Genomic DNA, 18,496 nt, shown 5'->3' with positions numbered 1-18,496 from the left:
CATACGTAAGACAGATAAACAACAGAGTCCTACTGTAGAGCACAGGGAGACATATTCAACATGCTGTGATCAACCATGATGGAAAAGAACAAAGATATTTTGATTTCCCTGGCAGTTCAGTGGTTAAGACTCCACGCTCCCACTGCAGGGGCAGGGGTTCAATAGTTGTTCGTGGAACTCAGATCCCACATGCTTCACGGTGCAGCCAAAAATAAGTAAATAAATGAAATTAAAAAGGACGTGTGTGTGCATGTGTATAAAACAATCACTTTGTGGTACAGCAAATTAACACATAAATCAACAATACGTGAATAAAACTTTATAAAATAAACTAACTGACCAAAAAAGGCATGAGAATGTACTTGACTTCACTAGCCCAAGTTACAGCTACTGTATGCATCACCACACAGCGAGGAGTGTAGGTAAAATGAAAAGGATGAAAGAGGAGCCACTCGAGCGGATGGAGTCAATGGACCTCGCACACGCTTGGGGGATGTCACCTGGTACCGCGGCTTCAGCAGAGGCAGCCACAGGTTTCCAAAGTGGAACACACGCACACCTCTACGACCAAGCAATGTCACCTCCAGGTATATCCCCAACAATCCCACACACAATGTCAAGAGAAAAGCTCAGACACACGTGAACATACCATAGATTTACGGAAGGAACGAGACTCGGCAGAGCTAGTCAACCTGGCTAAGTATCAGGACCCTGGCTGCCCTCAGCAGACAGTGTGACTGAAAGTGGACAAAGGAGATGCCTGGGACCCAGGTACCAAGGTGGGTTTCAGACTGTGAAAACCCATTTATGGTGTACACTCTTCTGTATTTCTATCACACTTCAATAGAGATTTAAACCAGTACGAGTCCAGGAGAGATGTGGGGACTGAAGGATTAGGCGGGACACCACTGACCTTAGGTTTATGGGGCTAGAGCTGATTACCTGAGGGTTCATTATACTATTCTATGTTTGTGGATGTTAAAATTTTCCCCTAATAAAAAAGGACTTTAAACATACATTAATATAAAATTAGATGGAACTGCTGGTAAAAGTATAAACTAATTTTCTGGCCACAGATATCAAAGGGTTTTAAAATCTATACATTCCTTGACCCAATTACGTTGCTTTGAGTTCATCCTAAGGTGTTCATCCTGAGTTAAAAGTCTTATATATAACAATGTCCAAAGAGTTAATAACGGGGGGAAAAAAAGAGAGAAACATCCAAATCCAGAGGTCATAGGACATTGTGGGCACCACCCTAGGACAAATGACCAGGTCACCCACAATACACGGAACCTGAGTAACAGAGGTTTTATCTACCCCAAGGTCCTTTTATCTATCCAATGAAATACAGTCATTAAAAATGGTGTGATCCACATCATTATGTCACAAAAACATGCAAATTATGAAAACAATATGATACCACTACACACCTGTTAGAATGGCCAAAGTCCACAAGGCTGACCACCCCCCCCACCCCAGTGCTGGGGAAGGTGTGGAGCCACCGGAACTCTCAGTCGTTGCTGATCAAAGTGCAAAATGGTGCAGGCACTGGGAAGACAGTTCAGCAGTTTCATACAAAACTAAAGACATTCTTACCATATAATCCAGCAATCACTCCTTGGTATTTACCCAGAGGAGCTAAAAACACGAACAAAAACCTGCATACAGATGTTTACAGCAGCTTCTTCCATACGTGGAAGCAACCAAAACGTCCTTCAGTGGGTGCGTGGGTAGGCTTTTCCCCTCCCCTGTTTCTGGGAGGGGGAAAAGAACTTTTTTTTTTTTTTGAAACATCAGGACATTCAGTCCTTAACAAAGCTCACCTTCAAAAAAAAAAAAAGAAAAAACAACTATTTCCCAGAGCCTAACCCGCTGGGGTTTCACCGGAACCTAACCTACCTGGAGGAAGGGAATCTCCAGCTCCAGCCCCTCTAACCTTCTGCGTGAGGAAAGGGGAGCACACAACTCCAGACCACGCTAGCCATCCCGCACCACCTGAGAAGGGGAAAAAGCAGAGAAGCACCGGTGAAGGTCACAGCTCACCAAGACTGAGGCCGCGCAGCACCGCAGGACACGCCCATCCCCGAGACAACTCTACTGCGCTTCCCAAGGTCCGCTCTTCACATTTCCTTTTACCAGTGTATCATGTCTGCCTTTCAGAAAGACTGCAAAGCATACTAAGGCAAAAAGTAGCTTGAAAAGCCTGAGCAAGCATCAGAAGCAGTCATTTACAGGGCACTTTCCCGGGGGTCCAACAGTTAGGACTCCACGGTTCCGTTGTAGGGGTGCAGGTCCAATCTCTGGTCAGGGCACTAGAATCCCACATGTCGTGTGCTGTGCCCCCAACCAAAAAACAAAAAAACGTCATGTATGCCAGACACGCTGGAATTATCAGAACAGAAAAGCTAAGGGCTTTAATGGAAAAGGGAGACAACATGCAATAAGATAAAAAACAATCAAAACAAAAATTCGAAGAAAGGATCAAAAGAAATGCTTCAGACCAAACACTAACAGAAACGGACAATGTCTTTGATAGACTCGTTAGCAGACTGAACACAGCTGAGGAAAGAAACTCTGAGCTTGAAGATGTGACACCTTAAATTTCCAAAATGGAAAAGCAAAGAGAAAAGACAAAAATGGGGATGAGGGGTGCAGAACATCCAAGAGCCACGGGAAACTATGGAAGGTCTAAGATACATGTAACGGGCTACTGGAAGGAGAAGGGAGAGAAGAGAACAACACTGGAAGCAATAATGACCAAGAATCTCCCCAAAGTAGTAGCAGACACCAAACCACAGATCAGGAATCTCAGCCAACACGAGCAAGATAAACGCAGAAAATAAAAACCTACCCCCAGGTATAGCATATATTGTCTACAAGAAATCCACTTTAATACAGAAACCCAACACTCTAATAGTAAAGGAATGGAGCTGTACCATACTAACACTAATTAAACAAAGTGGGAGTAGCTACAGTAATTTCAGAAAGAGAAGACTTCAGGGCAAAAAAGCCATTACAAAATGAAAAGGGGGCCAATACTCTAAGAAGACATAACAATTCTTAATGCTATGCACCTAACAACACCTAACAATCAAAACAAGTTAAACACAGATAAAACTGCAAGGAGAAATAGATGAACTCACTTTTACAGTTAGCGACTTTACTACTCCTCTATCGGAAACAGATACACCCATCAGAAAATCAGTACAGACAAAACAGAACTCAACAGCACCATCAATCAAATCAACTGTATACAGTTGATATGCATGGACTACTGCATCCAACGACAGCAAGTTACACTTTCTTAAATACACATGGAACACGCACCAGGACAGAGCGTGTTCTATGAAACACACCTTCACAAACGAAGAACAAAAAGCATACCATGTCTGCCTTTAGACCACAATGCAATCAAACCAAGTCAGCAACAGAAACACAGCTGGCAAAACCCAAAGTACTTCAGATTACAAATCACACTTCTAAAAAATGCATGGATTAAAGAAAAAATTCTCAAGAGAAACTTTAAAAATATCTGAACAAAATGAAAATACAACTTATTAAAATTAGGGGGATGCAAAAAACATTGCTTAGATTAAAATTTATAGAATTGAAAGCACATATCAAAAAAGAAAGATCTAAAATCAATAATCTAAGCTTTCACCTTAGAAGAGCAAATTAATTCCAAACTAAGCAGAAACTGAAATAATAAAAATCAGAGCAGAAAATAAAACAAGAAATCAGTAGAGGAAATCAACAAACCCAAAAGCTGAGTATCCCCACCCCTTCCCCAAAAAATCAATAAAATCAGGAAGACTTTTGCCAGACTAAGGAAAAAAGACCTGAATTACTAACATTAGAAATGAAAGAGGGGAATCACTACAGATCTCACATGCAACAAAAGGCTAATAAAAGAGTATTATGAACAACTCTATAGCCATGGATTTGATAACCTGGATGAAATGGACCAACTCCTTGACAGATACAATCTGTCACAGCGCACCTAAGACAATTTGAATAGGGCTGTATCTATTAAAGAAACTGAATCACTTACGAATAACCTTCTAAAACAGAAAGCATCATGTCCCAACGGGTTTACTGGTGATTTCTACCAAACAGTTAAAGAAAAAAAATTTTTACCAATTCTCTACAGTCTCTTTCAGAAGATAGAAACAGAAGGAATACTTCTTAATTCATTCTATGAGACCAATCATGCTCAATGCTATTTACTCAACTGCACTGAAAACTTATGTGTACACAAAAGCCTGCATACAGACGTCTGCACCAGCTTTTTCATAACTGCCCAAACTTGGAGGCATCCAAGACGGCCTTCAGGTAGAATGGACAGACTGTGGCACAACCAATGGGTATTACTCAGCACTAAAGGAAATGGGCTCTTAAGGAGTGAAAAGACATGCAGGAACCTAATTGTATATTACTAAGTGAAAGAAGCCAGTCTCAAAAGGCTACAATACTGTATGATCTCTACTGTATTTCGCTCTAGAAAAGGCAAAACTAGAGACACATTAAAAAGATTAGTGGTTGTCAAGGGTTAAGTCTGAGGCAGGGATGATCAGGCAAAGCACAGAGGACGTTTAGGGCAGCAGTGTTCTGCAGACTACTGGTGGATATATGCCATTACACACGTCTAAACTCAAAGAACACATAACACTAAGACTGAACCTAACGTGACCTGTGGACTCTGAGTGACAATGACGTGTCAGTGTACATTCACAAGGCTGGAGGGGCACGTGGGGAGACGAGGAGCATGTGGGCTTCTGGCTCTGTACTGCTGGCTCAATTCTGCTGTGGACCTAAAACTGCTCCGTGAAATAAAGTTTATTAATTTTTAAAAATGGTTAAAATGTAAATTTGTGTTATACATTTTTGTAGCAAAAAAGATCTGCTAAATAATTTTTCATTACAATAGAGCTTAAAAACATCATGCATGTCATACATCATTTGAAAAGGAAAGAGAAAAGCTTTCTAAAACAAGGTCTCCATCCACTGTTTAACAGTTGTACTTTATATAGAAAGATCAAAAGCAAAAAATCCAGCTTATAATTCAGTGTTTTACCTATTTCTGTACCAAACACGAAACTCTGAAAAGCTTCTAAGTTCGAAGTACTGTATTGTAAGAAACTAAAGGCAAGTCAAACTGTCTGTGATAGAAAAAAAAAAATCTAAAGCCCACTGGTCTGGGAAATGGCTATTAAAACACCTTCATATAAGTAATTAAAAAGGAGGCAGATCTCTGTGTACTGCATGGGAGTCGATGAAAAGTGATAAACGATTAAAAAAAAAAAGTGTGTATGCCTAACACTGGGCTGCCCATTCTATAAACACACAAATAAATACACAAACAGAAGAAAATCAAGAAAACAGACAAAAAAAACGATTAACAGCAGAAGACAGAAGAGGGTCGAGGGAAGGTGAGCAAGAGAGACTTCAGTCTCACCTGTTTTTATTTTTTCAAAGTAAATATAATCACACATTAACCAATTTTTTTAAACTAAGACCTCTAAACAGAAAAATGGCAAAAGAGTAAAAAAGAAAATTTCACAACATTCTACCACCAGTCAAGATTTCAAAACCAAAGCCAGTAAGAGATTTCATAAAATAAGGTATTAATCATTAACAAAGTCAGCTTTGCCATATCACTTGTTCTATGAAAGTTTATCATTTCTACATTAATAAACTCACGGAAAAAAAAATTCGTACAAATTCAAATCACCCAAAGTTAACCTTTAATTGCAAAAAGAGAATTAATATTATTTCCATTTTACATAGAAGAAGCTGGAGCTCAGAAAGCGAAATAATTTGGAGTATATTGTCTGTATACTGTCACCCTGCTTATTTAACTTATATGCAGAGTACATCATGCAAAATGCCGGGCTAGATGAAGCACAAGCTAGAATCAAGATTGCTGGGAAAAATATCAATAACCTCAGATATGCAGATGACACCATCCTAAAGGCAGAAAGTGAAGAGGAACTAAAAAGCCTCTTGATGAAGGTGAAAAAAGAGAGTGGAAAAGCTAGTCTAAAACTCAACTTTCAAAAAAACTAAGATTATGGCATCTAGCCCAATCACTTCACAACAAACAGATGGGGCAAAAGGGGAAACCGTGACAGATTTTATTTTCTTGGGCTCCAGAATCATTGTGGATGGTGACCGCAGCCATGAAATTAAAAGATGCTTGCTCCTTGGAAGGCAAGCTATGACAAACCCAGACAGAGTATTTAAAAAGCAGAGACGTCACTTTGCTAACAGAGGTCTGTATAGTCAAAGCTACGGTTTTCCCAACAGTCACGTACGGACATGAGAGCTGGACCATCAAGAAGGCTGAGTGCTGAAGAACTGATGCTTTTGAACTGTGGTGCACAGAAGACTCTTCAGAGTCCTTTGGACAGCAGGGATTCTAAACCAGTCAGTTCTAAAGGTAACCAACACTGAATATTCACTGAAGGACTGATGCTGAAGCTCCAATACTTTGGCCCCTGATGCAAAAGAACCGACTCACTGAAAAAGACCTTGAAGCTGAGAAAGACTGAGGCCAGGAGGAGAAAGCGGTGACAGAGGACAAGATGGTTGGCTGGTATGACCAACTCAATGGACATGAGTTTGACCAAACTCTGGGAAATAATGAAGGACAGGGGAGCCTGGCGTGCTGCAGTCCATGGGGTTGCAGAGTTGGACACGGTTTAGTGACTGAACAATGAACAAGGGTAAGGTGGGTACATGAGCAAGGGCAGGCTGCTGAAGGTTTACACTAATCGAGAGGCAATTCAACAGTAACTGCCACCAAAAGCTGAAAAATTTTTAGGCCTGACAATATGGTACATGGCAGGAATGGACTCTTCTTTTTTCAGGGAATAAACACAAACATGCCCGGTAATGTTTATCCTTAATTCTCACAACAATTCTGCTAAACCGGCACGCTCTCTCTGCCCTGTGCCCCTACAATCCCTTCTCATTCTTTCCTCATTGCCCTAGAAGATTATCAAACTTCATTTTTTGAAAGTTGATGAAAACAGTAGTTATAATGCCTGTGCATTTCAAACTCCTTGGCATCACTGAAAATTACCAGGAAAGGCCTAAAAGTAGCAATTAACTGCTTACTCCTAGGGTCAGCAGTGCTGACACCAAACCCCTTAACCCTTCCTTAGTTTATAAGGCTTGCTAACCAGCCTCACAAAGGGAGTTCCAACCTCCGCAGCCTACACTAGCTATGTCCCTCCATTTCTCTTCTCACTGATTAGCTGGAATAAGAAAAGACTTTGTATAAAGAAATACCAACAAGTATGAAACCATCCCTCCTCTCCCCCAGGAGAGGCCAAGTACTCTAAATGCTGAACTCCACTCTTTCCATTTCCCAAAGACAGATTTGGCCGGTAATCTATTTTGGTCCACATCCCTTTTCCAGATTGTTTTTGGTGTTCTATACTTGGCTAGAGTTGCATTTAAGGTTCACATAAACGTTTTCTAGCAATCAAAATGATCTTGTTTCAAAAAGGTAACTTATTCTGGAAATCTTTTCCATTTCTGGATATAAAAATGAGCTGCTTCAATCATGCCTGACTCTTTGTGACCCCATGGGCTGCAGCCTGCCAGACTCCTCTGTCCATGGGATTCTCCAGGCAAGAATACTAGAATGGTTTGCCATTTCCTCCTCTAGGGGGTCTTCCCCACCCAGGGATCGAATCCTTGTCTCTTACATCTACCTGCATTGGCAGGTGGATTCTTTACCGTTATCGCCATCTGGGAAGCCCCAAAATGAGCCAACCAACATGGAAGAGCAGAAAATCTTTAAGAAATTCTTTACTGACACTCCATTTAAAGGATGGAGAAAAAAATCACATCTGCCAGCTCTTAGGTAAAATGAATATCCCCTTTTACTTGTAATTTTTAAAGTTTTTTTGAATACTGGTTGAGACATATCCAAAACAGTATCTGGTACTTGATTATTTAAAAGCAGCAAGACACCAAAAGAGCAAACCAACACCAGCAACCTAAAAATAAAAAAAGACAACGTACCTGCTGGACTTGTCAACATGAAGAGCACATTAGGTACAGAATATCTCAGACTCCTGGAGGAGGAACAACTGACAAGTCATTTCTAATTAATCACAATAACAAGTGGAAAAAGACAGGAAATACTGTCGAAGCGCTCAGGGAAAACAATGAAAACAACCATCAGCCTAGAACTAGGTAGCAGGCCAAACGCCTTTCAAGAATGACAGCATTCTTTTGTAATGCCCCATCTGTAGGATTTTAAGAGCAGCAAGATGAAAACTGGGCAGCAGATGCACCTAAATCAGGAAGGTCACAAGACTAAAAGCATTCAAAAGTTTCTTATAAGGATAAAGATATCAATTGGTAAAGCGTCTGTCTACAATGCGGGAGACCAGGGTTCGATCCCTGGGTCGGAAAGATCCCCTGGAGAAGGAAATGGCAGCCCACTCCAGTACTACTGCCTGGAAAATCCCATGGATGGAGGAGCCTGGTAGGCTACAGTCCATGGGGTCGCAAACAGTCGGACACGACTGAGTGACTTCACCTCACTTAGGTTAAATATGAAATGTCTAAGATCACCAGAAGTGTCTAATCTCTTACTGAGTACAGGCAAAAAGAGTAGACAGGAATTAAGGGGGAAAAAAATCCCACAATACATAGGCAAGAAAAGAAAAAGATAAGGAAAAAACCCCAGTTAGAAAGCAAAAATACCATAGTAGAAATAAACCAAATACTTCAATCACAATTAATGTAAATTAGTTGAAATACGAAAAGTCGAATAATGAAAATGCAATCCAGCTGTGTGCTGCTTTCAAAAGGCACACCCAAAGACTACACTTAAGAAGCAGAAAAATACTTATCAGGCAAACATTAATTAAAAGTCACTTGGTACAGCTATGCCAATATCCGACAAAATGCATTTGAGTGGAAAAAATGTTCCTAGAAACAAAGATTCACTACAGAATGACACACTGTGCGAGTCACCAGAAGCAACTCTAACTTATAAAGATGAGGCAGAGACGGAGAGCCGCGGCATCCAGCAAGCCCTCCAGCACGAGGAGAGCTTACAACGCCCTCTCTGTACCCAAGGGAACAAGCAGCCGGTATTAGTTAAGGACACTAGTTTGAATGAGACGCCAGTTAATGTGCTTCATCTAACAGACACGGGGAAACCTGACCTTAAAATTAGAAACGCATTCTTCTTAAGCACACGTGGAATAAAAATTTGCCACTAACTAGATGCCGTTAAAACAGCCTCAACAAATTTCAAAGAATAAGCATCACATTATGCTCATACATTATGAGCACAATGTATGCTAGCAATCAGTAACAAAACTTAAAAGATACATATACACACGCACATCAAGATTTTTCAATATACTTTCTAAACCTCTAAGTCAGAAAGAAGTCAAAATGAAATTGACTGAATATATTATCTGAATATATTCAGAACTGAAAGATAAAAATCCTACACAGCAAAAGTGTTATTTAAAGGGTAATTACTACTCTATTTACATATATATAAGTACGTATTATGCATGCTAAAAATTAAGGACCTAAGAATCCTGTTTAAGAAATTAAATATTAATAATTAATTACAAGTCAGGCAGATTCCAAAAATAAGAAGTTATAATTTTCTTCCAATATAACTGAAAATTCAGACAAAATGAGTTTTAGAAAAACATAAATTACCAAATGTGACTCAAGAAAAAGAAAAGACTCTAATGATCCTATAAATATTAAAGCAATCAAATCAATAATTTTTAAATCTCAGACAGAAAACACCACACCCTTATGGTTTTAGAGGCAAGTTTTATAAGACACTGAAGGAACAAATAATCCTAATTTTACTTATGAACCCTCTAAGAAAATAAAAAGGAGGAAACAGTTTATTTTATGAGACTAGAATACTCTTGATAACAAAACTCATAAGGCCGATACAACAAAAAAGGAAAATTAGAGATCATTCTTACCAATAAACATAGATACATAAATCCTGAGATATTAGCAAATTAAAAACAAAAGGGGTGGGAGGAATTCCCTGGCAGTCCAATGGTTAGGACTTTTCACTGCTGGGGCCCAGATTCAATCCTTGGTTGAGGAACTAAGATTCCACAAGTATGGAAAGGCCAGAAAAAAAGCCCCAAACAAACAGAAAAACAACAACAAAAACATGAAACATACAAAAACATATATAACAAAAACAAAGCAAAAAAACCTTTTTTAAAAAGAATACATCATTATCAAGTTGGAAAAACTTTCATATCATCATCTCGACAGATGTAGAAAATGCATTCAATTAGGACTTCCCTGGCGGTCCAGTGGTTAAGAATCCGCCTGCCAATGCAGGGGACATGAGTCTGACCCCTGGTTAGGGAACTGAGGCCCCACACGCTCTAGAGCCCCTGGTGTGCGACAAGAGACGCCCACACACCACAGAGAGCAGCTGCTCCACTGGCCACAGCTAGAAAAGCAAGACCCACCACAGCCAAGAGTAAGTAAATAAGTGAAAAATTTTAAATGCATTCAGTTAAGTTCAGTGCCCACTTGTGAGCTGTTTTTTTTTTTAATTCTCCGTAAACTAAGGTTGAAGAAATCTTCCTCAACCTGTTAAAAGAAAAAAAAAGTATCCACACACGCAATGGTAAAAGATAAAAGCATTTGCCTTAAAACTGGGACTGTGATAAGGATGCCCGCCACGACCATCTATATTCTCCACTGGTGATGGTTGCCATGCAGCAACACAGTAAGACTAGAGTAAAATATATTAAACAATAAAAGGACTGGAAAGAAATGAACTGTCATTATTCATAGATGAGATGATTATCTACACAAAAACCCCAAGAGTCCACAAGCAAATTATTATCAAGCTAGAGAAGCTACTAGATATAATAGCCACATACAAAGTCATCTGCATTTTCATTTGCCAACAAATAGAAATTTTTCACTTAAAAAAATAATTTACAACAGCAACAAAAAAAGTAACCAAAGAATAAATCTAACAAAAAACACGCAAAATTTGTAGAAAGAAAAGAATATAAAACTTTTAAAAAGACAACTACCTATAAACCAAAAAATCTATTTCCTCTTCTACCTGAGTAGTATAAAGGACAGAAGAAAAGATTGGAAAATACTAAAATCCATTTTTGTCCTTTTAAACACCTTTTAAAAAATCCCATAAACACAGTAAAACATTCACAAATTGGGAAAAGATATTTGTCACAAAGATAATAAGAATCAGAATATATAAGAATTCCTACAAATAAGAAAAATCAAACTCAAGAAGAAAAAATAATAAACAGGAAAAAAAGAGAGACATAACAGGTATTTCACAAAAGTAGAAATCTAAATAGCCAAAAAAAGATTGCTCAACTTCGTTAGTAATTTGAAAAAAGAACATTAAAACCATGCAGTGATAAATAAAAGTGGGCAAAGAACTACTTGAATAGACTTTCCTCTAAAAAAGATCCACAAACAGCCAATACATATATGACAAGATGCTCAACAATATTAGTCATTCAGGAAAGGGAAAGCCACAATGATACACCACACTTCACACCCACTAACACGGCTGTGAATTGTTTCTAAACGGAAAAGAATATATATTAGTGAGGACGTGGAGAAATTAGAACCCTGGGATGGTGTTGGTGAGATGTAATATGGTACAGTCACTTTGGCAAACAGTTTGGTCGTTCTTCAAAATTTTAAAACACAGGAACATTACCCAACAATTCCACTTCTGAGTACACACCAAGAGAAATAAATACCTACGTCCCTCCAAAGACTCATAGGCAAACACTCACAGCAGTATGGTTGGTAACAGTCAAAAAGTGGAATCAAGCCAAACATCCATCAACTTATGAATGGATAAATAACGGCATGTCCATGTGCTCAAATGCAACAGAGCACTAATACTGAAATATGCTACAAGGATAAACCCTGAACACATGCTGAGCAAAAGAAGCAAGTCACCAAAGACCACATAGGGTATGACTCCATCTACATGAGACGTCCAGAATCGTCAAGTCCGTAAGAAAGTCCATTAGTGGCTGCCCAGGGGTTAGGTGGAAACAGAGTCACCGCTAACAAGTACAAGGGTTCTTTTTAGGATGGTGAAGTGTTCTAAACATTAGATTGTGGTGATCATTACACAATTCTCTGAACACACTAAAACCTATTAGACTGTACCCTTTAAATGGGTAAACTGTAACATGTAGTTACATCTCAATAAAACTAGGAACTGATAAGATGTAAGGTCATAACCACCAATCTGACAAATATAAAAAAGTCTGACAGTACCAAGAGCTGGCAAAGATGTGGAACACCAGTGCTGGCAGGAGGGCACGTCTAACTAAAGTCCAGTTACTTTTAACCAAGGTTCAAACTCTACAGGTCCCACCACCCTGCAATTCTAAGTCTCTCCAGGCTTTATACCTTGCAGAAATGTTTTTTGCACTTGTCCAAAGCCATATTGTTCTTTACTGGAAACAATCCTATCCCGTAAGGATAGGACAAAGAATATAAAATGAAATATATTCAGTCTGAAAAAGAACACAGAAGCAAAAAGGAATAAACGACAATTACACACATCAACATGGGTTTCCCAGGTGGCTCAGTGGTACAGAATCTGCCTGCCAATGCAGGAGACGTAGGTTTGATCCCTGTTGGAAAGATCCCGGGAGAAGGAAAAGGCAACCTACTCCAGTATTCTTGCCTGGGCAATCCCATGGACAGAGTAGCCTTGAAGGCTACAGTCTCCCATGGGGTCGCAAAAGAGTCTGATACAACTTGGCAACTAAACACATCAATGTAGCCAAAACTCATTATCTGCAGGGCCTCACTTCCCTCCCTTCCCAGGTTCAAGTCCAGGCCTCACCATTATAAACACCCCCTTTCCCTTCTCTCTTTTTCACCTGGAGTATAGATCTTTTCAACGCTGTGTTCACTTCTGCTTGCTCTACAAGGTGACTCAGCTACATGTACACATGCAGCACCCCCCACCCAGGACCCCACTTGTCTAGATCACCACTGAGCACCAGCCGCGCCCCGCACCACAGAGCAGGCCCCACCAGCTCTCTACCTTACACAGCAGTGGCCTTCTCTTGCTCTGCCACTCTTGCGTGCGGAAACCACAACTGCAACACTGCCTACTCTAGTCCCAGGAAGAAGAGCACAACCGCTTTTTTCCACTTTAAACTAGGTTGGCTCCCCCGAGGAGCCCATTCCACACTGCAGATCCATTCACATTCTTTCTTTCCATAGAATACTCCGGCACTTTCTCCTCACAGACCACCTGCCCCTGAAAGTGAAAGTCGCTCAGTCCTGTCCGACTCTTTGCGACCCCATGGGCTATACAGTCCGTGGAATTCTCCAGGCCCTACTCACCCTCATTTTCACTGACTGATAACTCCTTCCTGTTTCACTTAGACGAAAACCGTCCTGGGCTTCCCTGGTGGCTCAGTAGTAAAGGATCTATGTGCCAACACAAGAGACACAGGTTCACTCCCTGGTCGAGGAAGATCAACTCAGCCTGTGCGCCACAACTACGGAGCCTGCGAAACCCCGACTACTAAGCCCGCAAATCTGAGAGCCTGGGCTCTGCCACGAGAAGCCTGTGTATACAGAGCAGACCCCCCTCGCCCCAACTAGAGAAAAGCCCGAGCAGCAACAGAGACCCAGAACGGCCAAAACAAATAAAATGAATTAAAAAAAAAAAAAGAAAGAAAACAGTCCTGCTCCCACCATGCGAGCTCCCCAAGTCTGCTCTCCGTCCCCGGGGACACTCCCCGTGGGTCCATTCCCTGTCTCCTTCCCAGCAAATGCATGTCATCAGGTGTGCGTTCTGTACAGATATCATTTCCCACCAGTAGTACAAAAACACTGTAACTTCGCCATCTCAACAAAGCCTTCTCATGGTCCCAACTCTCCCTTTAGCGCTGTGGCAAGTGCCCATGAAAGGGCTTTCCTCTGCGCCCTCTGCTCTCAAGCCCTCGGGAAGCCTCCCTCCCAAGCCCTCCCCACACCACCGCGTGCGGACTGCTCCCATCGAGACCATCGATGACTCATGTGCCACCGAAGCCACAGGACAAGCCGGGGCCCTCAGGCCACTCGAGGGCACGGCAGGAGCACTGCGCGGGGACTCTCACTCCCTCCCCCTGGAAGACCCCTCCCCTGACTTCGGAGATTCAAGGCCCCCCTGCTCCTCCTCGACCGGAAACTGCCTGGCCCACTTTTGTTCGCTGCCTCGGCCCTCACCCTACACTCACTCAGCATCAAGGACTTCTAAGTGTCAGAGAACACTGAACGCTCTCACATCTGTCTTCAGCCAGACCTCTCCCCTCCACTCCGAACACCTTCACCCCACGTGGCTCCAGGAGGCTCTCTGGAGTTTCACAAGAGCAGCGGGTCTGGACCCCAACTCTTGACCTTACTTCAACAACAGGTGCTGCCCACAATCTCGACCACAAGCAGAAAGCTCTGGTCGGTAGGGAGCACCTTCAGCCTGCTCTCTCAGCCACGTTCAATCTGCCAGCAAATCCTGGCGGCTCTATCGTCCACAGGCATCCAGCATCCACCCCCTCACTGCCACCCCTGTGCCCCTTCAGTTCAAGCTGCCGTCACTGTTCCGGAGGGTCCTTGGCACCAGAGAGACAACTCTTCTTAACACAGTTTCAGGGGACCTTTTAAAACCATATAGCAGATCTCATGTCACACCACTACCTAAAACACTTCCACGACTTCCCATCTAATTCACAGAAAAAGGCAAAATCCTAACCCTGGCCTGCATGAATGGCTCCCACCCCACCAGGCTGGCCTCTGTCTCCCGAACACACCAGCTACAACCCTTCTTAGCACCACACGCATATTGGACTCTGCCTAAAGACTCCCCGTCCCTCACCCCCACCTGCTGATGTTCAGAGGTCTCAGGAAGGCCCATCCTGACCACCTTATCCAATCTGCACACAGCCCCCACCCAGCCACTCCCAGCTGACTCTGCTCCCAGCTGTACCACCCATGACAGCTGCCATCTCTGACTCACCTGTTAACCGTCTTTCTCCACTAAAATGTAACTTCCCGAGGACAGGGACAATGACAATGTCTTTTTGGCTCACTACTAATGTAGTCAGCATCACAACATATGTCTTAGTGCCTAAGTACTCAAACATACAAATGAATCTCAAAAAGCAGTAAGAGGAGAGAGGGTGAGTTACACAACAAAATGATTCAATTTATACAAAGACATGCAAAAACTAAATTACTTTATGTAAGGATAAAAGGATACATTCACAGGTGCTAACACCATAAAGTTAATCAACAAAATGACACTCGCAGGGCAGCCCTGCTTAAGGGAGGTGAGAAGAGGGAGGAATGGGCAGGGGGGGGTCATACAGGAAGCCAAAGGTAACGCCACAGTCCGTCACTTAAACTGGTGGTCTTAACATTCAATATCTGTACACATGCCGATACAGACGCTTGGAATGTACCATCCCATTAAAAATTAAAATAAAAAAATAGGTTAGAACAAGACAGGTCAAACCCAGCCCACCATCTCTTTTTGTAAAGAAAACTCTATGAGAAGCTTCATTTGTTCACGTGTTGACTATGGCTGCCTTCACACCACAGAGGCAGAACTGAGTGGCCACAGAGCCCGCAGAGCCCAACGTATTCATTAACTGGCCCTTTACAGAGCACAGCTGTCTGGTTATAATGTGCAATTTGTTAACAAATTAAGAGCAACATTTAAAAGAGCCAATCATCAATCCTTCAAGGACGTCCCTGGCAGTCCAGTGGTTAAGACTCCACGGTTTCACTGCAAGAGGCTTGGGTTTGATCCCTGGCCGCGAAACTAGGATCCCACATGCCACACAGCTGAGTACAAAGATAAATAAAAGTTCAAAAAACAAAAGGAAAAAAAAAGTGATCCTTCAAGACATGTGTGATTATCTCACAGCACAGAACATTGAAAAAATATGGCTCTATATAACACGAGGGACTCCAAAGCAAAGTTTTTTATACTGTCCTCCAGCACCAGAGAGAGAGATCTTAAAGACGAATATTTCAGAACGTGCTTGCGTGCTCAGCTGTGTCCGACTCAACAAAACCTCAAATTTATCATCTCTACTCTCACCACAGTAAAAAAAAAAAAAAAAAAGAACAGTCACATCTTAGCAAGTAAAATCTATATAAAATAATGCAAACTTGGGGGTGGGGGGGCACCACCACCTAACTCTGTACCCTGCCCTGCCCTACTTCACCACCCCCTAGGCTTCCTCAGAGCACCCAGTCAGACCTCCAAGGCCCTCCACCATAGCATTCCGCTCCATTTCCTCAGGGCGTTTCCCTGCAGCTTTATTAGTCATTTCTGACCTTATTTCACTGTTACTAGCAAGAAGGCTGATAACAATAATAATACCCAAACAAATATTACTGTGTACTAGGCACTGTACTAATTAGTTCACATTTAATATTCATTTCACAGATAAGGAAACTAAGGAACCGAGATGTCATCTAATATTATGATTACACAGCTGGAAGACTGGGAGCCAGAACTCAAAGTCAGCTATTTTAGATCCTTTGCCCTCTTGCCCTCCACAAGATACTCTGACCTGAGAACAGAGAACGGGTATTATCTGAGAAAACTCCCTTAGTTTAACATAGTATACCTATGATAGGTGCCAAATGCACAGCTGCTGTATCATCTGTGAGTGTAATACTAAACCGAGGACACAAGGTCCACGGTTGCGGGGGTCGGGGATCATTCAAAGGGTGGTGCTTAATCAGAAGGGACTGGGTCTCCTGGAAGGCAGCTGAGGCAGCTGTGAACTGCCCACTGCCCAGAGGCAACAGAAACCCTGTGTATCTCTGTCAACAAAATGAAACCAGGAGGCACTACCCCTCATCTACGACAACGACAAACACAGCAAAACACCGATTCAGAAGTTAAATGTTTATTCTTTACTGTTTAATTTTTATTGGAGTATAGCTGATTGATTACAATGTTGTATTTATTCTTAACTCTCAGTGAGTTCCAGCTATGTTATTGTTGAAACAACTGACACTTAAAATTATGGTCTAGTGGGGCCACCAAAACCCTAAGGCCTCACCCAGGAACTGAGATTTCTCTGCTGCCTACAGGCCCTTTCTCCCACATGACCTAAATTTTCTCTAGTATCAATGACCTCCAAAACCATGATTCTCATGAAAGGAAGCGCCAAACAGCCAACGGAGTCAATACTTGTCAATGTTCCTCCCACCATTGCCTCATCTGGAGAATGAAAGCCCAGGCTTCACCAAGATCCAGCCAGTGTCTCCTGACCAAGCCTCACTGGACAGTGCAAGCCAGCCCGGCATGTGCCTCAGTGGCCAGTACAACTGCCGCCTCACCTGCCCCGCTCAGGGTCTCAGGGCGCCACGCGTTCTCAGGCAAGCACCCCTTCTCGTCAGTGTCTCCAATTCACTGCATTAGTGTTTAGATTTACATACAAGTACAGGGAACTTTAGGCTCTCACTAGCGATCCACATAGCTTTCTCCAGGTCTGACTCAACATTCAGTCATACTTTTATTTCTGCAGTCTTTTTACTTTTCTGCAACCTTTTTCATGCTGCTTCTTACTGTTTCAAAAAAAAAAAAAAAACCCAATCTCATTCATCTTTCCTTTGGGCCCCCAGATTTCATGGCAGTCAGCCTCTGGGACACACAGACCATTCCAAGTTAATACACACTCCCTCTGTAAGAAATTCTGGAATTAATAATACCCTTTCTCCAGAGTTGCCGAGAAGTATAAAATCAGAGTCTCTTTGTATCAGGAAAGATGTTCATAATCTATTCGAATCTATTTATATAAAATCAGTCGACTGTGGAGTCTTCACTAATACTTAATAATAAAGCTGGTCAACACCAGCCAGCAGAAGTGAGAAGTAGTAAACCGCCTCTACTCGGATCTTTGTGAGCCTGAGACACAAAAGCATCCCAGTTAAGGTGGGAAGCCTCTCCAGTCCCGCCAAGGTTCCCTTTCACTGGCTTCTTTACCACCCAGCCAATCTACCTGACATGCAGATGTCAGTTCATAAACATCCAAAACGTGAAACAAACTGGGCATTGATCCGACTAGTAACTCTCTCTCCTCCCAGTAAAGAAAAATAAAGGGGGAGGGAGGAAGAAAGGGGGTTCCCATGGCAACTAAATCTAAGCCAAAGTCAAAAGGCCACAAAAACAAATCTCCAGTCACCTCAATCCAGACTGCAGCAAGAAAAAAACCCATTCTCACTGGAAGCACCGTGGATTTCAAGGACACTCAAGACATTTAGCATGAATCTACACCAAGCCTCTGATCAGTAGGGAAAATGAGCTTCTCAAGTTTGATCAAGTCACAGCCAACATCTATGGAGCAAAAGACAACACAGGTCAATCCTATCTGTCATTACAAAACAGCTTCACCAGCACTGCTGCTGCTGCTAAGTCACTTCAGTCGTGTCCGAC

At 42.0% G+C, this 18,496-nt stretch overlaps 1 protein-coding gene across 15 annotated transcripts in view; it reads right to left on the bottom strand.

Annotated features, from left to right (window-relative positions):
- PPP6R3 (protein phosphatase 6 regulatory subunit 3) overlaps nt 1–18,496 on the bottom strand; it is a 125,207-nt gene that overhangs the window by 101,861 nt on the left and 4,850 nt on the right. For 10 of the 15 annotated variants that reach the window (XM_059882911.1, XM_024987126.2, XM_024987132.2 and 7 more), the window contains exon 2: nt 1,903–1,998. The gene's annotated coding sequence lies outside the window, so the exon portion shown is untranslated. 15 annotated transcript variants of the gene reach the window in all.

This window comes from Bos taurus, chromosome 29, assembly GCF_002263795.3.
Source record: "Bos taurus isolate L1 Dominette 01449 registration number 42190680 breed Hereford chromosome 29, ARS-UCD2.0, whole genome shotgun sequence".
Classification (NCBI taxonomy): Eukaryota; Metazoa; Chordata; class Mammalia; order Artiodactyla; family Bovidae; genus Bos; species Bos taurus.
The sequence above is the reverse complement of the archived record's forward strand: the minus strand, read 5'-3'. Positions and strand labels throughout refer to the sequence as shown.